The sequence below is a fragment of the Cucurbita maxima genome, unplaced genomic scaffold, assembly GCF_002738345.1.
Source record: "Cucurbita maxima cultivar Rimu unplaced genomic scaffold, Cmax_1.0 Cma_Scf00452, whole genome shotgun sequence".
Classification (NCBI taxonomy): Eukaryota; Viridiplantae; Streptophyta; class Magnoliopsida; order Cucurbitales; family Cucurbitaceae; genus Cucurbita; species Cucurbita maxima.
The window spans coordinates 1,238-7,344 of NW_019272468.1; the positions used below are offsets into that span (position 1 = coordinate 1,238).

Consider the following 6,107-nt stretch of genomic DNA (forward strand, 5'->3'; position numbering starts at 1 on the left):
ATTAAAAAAAATCAGATTTGGAAAGGTAAAAAATGTAAAGGTTGGTGTTAAAAATGTCAAATCGAGCCAAATATATCGTTTTTTAGCCTAGAATTATGAGAAGCTGAGCCGAAGGGGCTGGTGTATGCAGTAGTGACCTTGTTGTTGAGGGATATTCACACATGAGCAGGTCGCGAAGTGGGTCGAGGCACAAGTCTTGAATGTTAATGTGGGCACACAGGTTTGTGTAGTGGATAATTGGTTGGGTCGTGTTCTGCGTATTTTTGGTTTGAATGTGTGTTTTTGGGCCAAGCACAAAGGAACCAGACTATTGGACTAGTTGCTAGTGGGTATCTGATTGCATTGTTGGGTTGAAGCTTTGTATTTTATGTTACTAGATCAAACTAGGTATGGGGTTGCTTGGCTATAATGAGGTTGCAGGTATTCGAGTTTGGGTCCGACTAGGTGGACTTCATCTTATCGACACCTCACCTCAATTAGGGTTTCCTGTGGGTTTTTGGTTGTGAGTTGGATCTCGGGTCGGACTTCATCTCCCTCACCCCGATTACTAGAGAATTTTTTGGTGACTTTCTCTCTCTCCTCAGCCACGTCATTTCGACGTCCTTTTTCCTCCTCTTTCCTCCATTTTTGAGTCTCCTTCTCCCCCTAATCCCGTTTATGGTGTTTGTTTGGTTCGTAAGGGCCTAAACTCTCAAATCTTAGAGGGTTCGAAAATCCAACGTTCTGACTTCCTTACCCAATCTCGAGCCTAAAATTTTATTCGACTTTGCTCCACGACTTCTGTTTGGCGCTTTCGACTAAGGATACCAGTTTTTAACCCTGTTTGACATTTTTAGACCCAATCCTACAAATGGTTACTTTCTTGAAGTCTATTTTGATATTTCCAAAAGATTTTGAGATGAGTACGATCATTGTTTCAAATAACTAAAATATTATAAGAAAAATTATTGGTTTACTTACCCATAGTAGCTAAACGTGGTCGTTTGATCTGTGCTAATTCAGTGTGCTAACGAATAGTAGGTTAGCTTTGGTGGGTTTAGTTTTAACTTGGAGGTTAGTGAGAAGGAAAAACATTAAGGATACGGAGAAGCTGTCCGAAAGAGGAGAGAGTTTTGATACAATTCGGATTGGGAAAAGTAGAATGTCTTCTACTTTAATGGTGAGAATACGACCAGCTCTTGAAAATAGTCACCTCTTCCTTGGTTCTTTTTCTTCTTTATTGTTAGGACGTTTTCTTCATTGTGTGGAATGTGTAATGAGAGAAAGAACGTTTAAACAAACGATATAATCGGTAGAATTTTTTACTCTTGAAGTGTAAATGTGTCGAAACGATTCTTTTATTAACTTCTCTCGGTCGTATTAAAAGAGAAATAAATACTACTGTTGATGATCTAATGGATAAACATCGAGACAAAGATTTAGAGTTATTGGGCTCTCGATCATGGCTACAACAAGCTTGGGTACTATATTTAAGAATGGTAGGATATCAAATCAAAGCGAAGCCCTTATAATGAACTTAATATTGTACGAGCCAATTTGCAATTTATAATTGATTAAAATGCTAACTTTTTTTATTGATCACATTGGGTCAACATTTTAGAGAAAGGTAAGAAAAATGTATTTGATTTTGAATTTTTTTTTTCAAAAGCTTTGAAAATTTTAATGTGATAGTGACTATAAGTAAAAATGTTGATTAGTTTACTGTGTTAGGTTTTAATTAAAATGCAATCACATACAATCATGGTACGACCTATCTTTTCATAAGACATCATGACTTTATTCTCTACTTCAAGTTCGAGTAAAGTTTGATGTGTAGTACTTCTCTATTCACACCACATATACATACATGGACCCACTACGTGAGCTCATATACATACCAATGGGTCTGACGGTAGGTTAGTGTACACCCACATTGTCGGAAGCCACAAATTCCTAGAGAAGTGGACACCATAAATTCCTAATGGTCCTAACATTATTAGAGGAATGATCATCCTAAAGAAATGGTAGCCATTTCAACCCTAGAGAAAAGCTCTAGTATAACAATCTTTAACAAGCTGATACGCGTTCCCACTATTCCGAGCTGCTAAAGCAATTATCATTCGAATACTATCCCACCTAGCCACAGTGCAAATGCCTTGGAATAGTCTATACCATGTTGTCGTGCATAACTTTTTGCTACAAACGTAGCCTTATACTGTCAACTTCCCCATTTTCGTTGAGTTTGATTTTGAAAACCCACTTTACTCCAATCTTCTTCATTCCTCTAGGAAAATCTGTCAACTACCAAGACTCATTTCGTTTGATGGCTTCTATCTCCAAGTTCATTGTAACTCACCATTTTGAACTTTGAACAGCTTCTTCAAAGGTAGTCGAATCTGTAGTTGAGGTTAATAGAACTAAATTGTCGGGCTCAGCTTCTTCAGAAAATTCTCCCTTGCTCGCATAATCTCCATCCATAATGGTGCTCTTCTATTCCTCACTTCGGGTGTGCTTTCTTCAGATGTTGAAAAATTTGATTTAGATGGCTCATTGGAAGATATATTAGCTTCCCCTTCTTCTTCTTCTACTATAATCGCCTCTTCAGATTCTTCCCAACTTTGATCATGTTCTCTTCCTTCTATATTACTATCTTTCCATTCGTGGGTATCGAGTCTAACTTATTCGTTATTTTTACCCTAATTCCAACATTTGTTTTCTTCAAAAATCAACTCTCTATTTGCAATTATCTTCTTGGCCACGAATTTACAAATGAGAGACACTACATACAATAAATCCAACCTTGTTGCAATTAGATACATTAAATTCATCCGGTGTGAGTCTAACCGCAGGAACAACATGGTTTTTCAAACTATTAGTCCAAAACTTCTTTTGCATACTTTCTCTAACTAATATAAATGTCTTCAAGATTTTGTAAAATCTCTACCCCTAGAAAATATTTCATTTTTTCCCAAATCTGTCATTTCAAATTGAAGTTTCATAAAATTCATGAACTTAACAAACATGCTCTCATCATTACTAGTAAAAACTAGATCGTCAACATATAGTCTAACAATCAAAATTTTACCTCTATCTCCTGTTTGTATGAATAAAGTAAGGTCACAGTTGCACCTCTCAAATCCTTCTTCGATAAAGTGTTCTTAAAGTCGACTAAATCATGCACGTAGGGCTTTTTTAAGACCATATAATGTCTTCATCAATTTGTATACCTTGTATTCTTGACATTTTTTCTCATAACCTTGTGGTTGCTCGAAAGTTGGCTTCTTTTAACTCTCCATAAAAGAAAGCCCTTTTCACGTCAAGCTGATACGCGTTCCCACTATTCCGGGCTGCTAAAGCAATTATCATTCGAATACTATCCCACCTAGCCACAGTGCAAATTCCTTGGAATAGTCTATACCATGTTGTCGTGCATAACTTTATGCTACAAACGTAGCCTTATACTGTCAACTTCCTCATTTTCGTTGAGTTTGATTTTGAAAACCCACTTTACTCCAATCTTCTTCATTCCTCTAGGAAAATCTGTCAACTCCCAAGTCTCATTTCGTTCGATGGCTTCTATCTCCAAGTCCATTGTAACTCACCATTTTGAACTTTGAACAGCTTCTTCAATGGTAGTCGAATTTGTAGTTGAGGTTAATAGAACTAAATTGTCGGGCTCAGCTTCTTCAGAAAATTCTCCCTTGCTCACATAATCTCCATCCATAATGATGCTCTTCTATTTCTCACTTCGGGTGTGCTTTCTTCAGATGTTGAAAAATTTGATTTAGATGGCTCATTGGAAGATATATTAGCTTCCCCTTCTTCTTCGTCTACTATCACCTCCTCTTCAGATTCTTCCTCACTTTGATCATGTTCGCTTCCTTCTATATTACTATCTTTCCATTCGTGGGTATCAAGTCTAACTTCTTCGTTATTTTTACCCCAATTCCAACATTTGTTTTCTTCAAAAATCACCTCTCTGCTTGCAATTATCTTCTTGGACACTAGATCATAGAGTCTATATGTTTGAGACTCTTCACTCATCCCTAGTAGCACACACTGAAATTTTTTTATCATCTAACTTCTTTTTCTTATCGTCTGATACATGAACACGGTCAATGTATCCAAAAACTCAAAAATAATTAGTATTAGGTTTTGTGCCACTCCAAGCCTCCTCTGAAGTCATATTTTTCACTACCACTTTAGACTTCTATTGAGCACGTGCAATGTCCAGTTTACTGCTTCTGGCCACAAATTCTTTGGAACTTTTTCTCTGATTATATACTTCTAATCATATTCATGATTGTTCTATTCTTGCACTCTGCTAGACTTGCTATACTATTTTATTGGTGAGTGTAGCTGCAGTTTTCTACTGATACCATTAATTTTACAAAAACTATTGAACTCGTGAGAGGTGTACTCTCCATCCCTATCTATGGGTAGACAACGAACAAAATCTCCAATTTCTTTATCAATAAGATTTTTTTCAGCAAGAAACTATATTCACACATTGCGACGGTAATCATCAATAAAACTTATAAAATACCTCTTATTACTGTTGGAAATAGTTTTGATGGATTCACAGACATCTGCATGTACCAGTTACAGCCTTTGTCTTGTTCTCCATAAACTTCTCTTTGGAAATGCATCCCTATGTTGCTTTCCCACCATGCAATCAATGCATATTTTAGACGATGTTTTCAACTGGGGTAACTCTCTAACCATTTGTTTATGTTGCAATGTTCTCAAACCTTTGAAACATAGATGCCCATATCTGCGGTGCCAAATATAAATGTTGTCTTCTATAATTGTTTGGAAGCAAGTGGCGGGTTGCCGCATGAGTCTTGCAAGTAATATGAACATTTTATTTGCAGACATTGTTGTTTGCAGAATAAGTCCCTTGTTGGGAAGATAGATTTTGCATCTCCATGCTGTATCAAAATAGATACCCCTCTTTGTTGCAATTATCCAAGACTTAATAGATTTATGACGAACAAATCTTGAAAAATTTGTGGTCCCATGGTCTAGTGGTTAGGACATTGGACTCTGAATCCAGTAACCCGAGTTCAAATCTCGGTGGGACCTTTTCTATATTTCTCTACTTAAAAGTAAAAGTCACATACATACTAGATATAAAACTCAACTTTACATTTATTAAAGAAATTGATTTTAATGGGTTAGAAACTCTATTAGATATATATAAAGTATTTATGCAATATAAAACTCAACTTTACCTTTATTAAAGTAATTGATTTTAATGTGTTGAAACTCTATTAGATATATATAACACATGCGGAAGCAATTTGGATCTTAGGCACTTTTAGAACGGGATTGTGGAATTCGGTGAGTGACTTAAACTGGGGAGGGATTTTGTACATGTATCATGATCACTCTATTTATAGAGTCATGTTTGCATGTTCATGCAAATTTGAGATCACCAAATTTTGATACTCAAAATTCCACTCAAATGTTTGGGATTTTGTGGCAAGCATGCATGCTTGAGTTAACCAAATTTTGACACTCGAAATTCCACTCAAATTTGTGGGGTTTATTTGACAAGCATGTAAGTTTGGTTAAACCAAATTTTGACACCTCAAAATTCCACTAACATGGATTTTTCCAATCCCAAAGTAATATTAAATTTGAATGATTAAACTATTTAATGAATATTTAATATTAATTCAAATGTCAATCCCAATTAATTTTAACCCATATTTGATTAAGATATTTAAATCTTATATAAATATCTCAGATTCTCTCTTTTTGTTTAATTCGTAAATAAATAAAAAAGCGGTTAAATATATCGTATATATGTAGCGCATTCTCCCTAATTTGAATTTCAACACTTCGAACTCACTCGTCACATTGTTCTATGGTTTAGTCCGATATGAGCTAGCAGAGGGACCTAATGGATCTATAGATCATGGGCTCTAACGATCCAAGATTAACTGGTTAAACTCATTAACCTTGTTAACCAACATTCGTTAACTACTAAGACATTCCACTATAGCCTAGTAGTTGCACTCCCCTTACTAGAGCTGGGTCAATTTACCATTTTACCCCTGCAGTTACTTCTTGTTTCTTATGTCTCATTGATCCTCTAATGAACAATTGGTTTGTTGTCCAAC

The 6,107-nt window shown here is 35.7% G+C and overlaps 1 non-coding gene across 1 annotated transcript; it reads left to right on the forward strand.

Annotated features, from left to right (window-relative positions):
* Positions 1-4,992: 4,992 nt before the first annotated feature.
* TRNAQ-CUG lies at positions 4,993-5,064 on the forward strand. Its single transcript has one exon. It is a non-coding gene; the product is annotated as a tRNA-Gln (tRNA).
* The last annotated feature ends 1,043 nt before the right edge of the window (positions 5,065-6,107 follow it).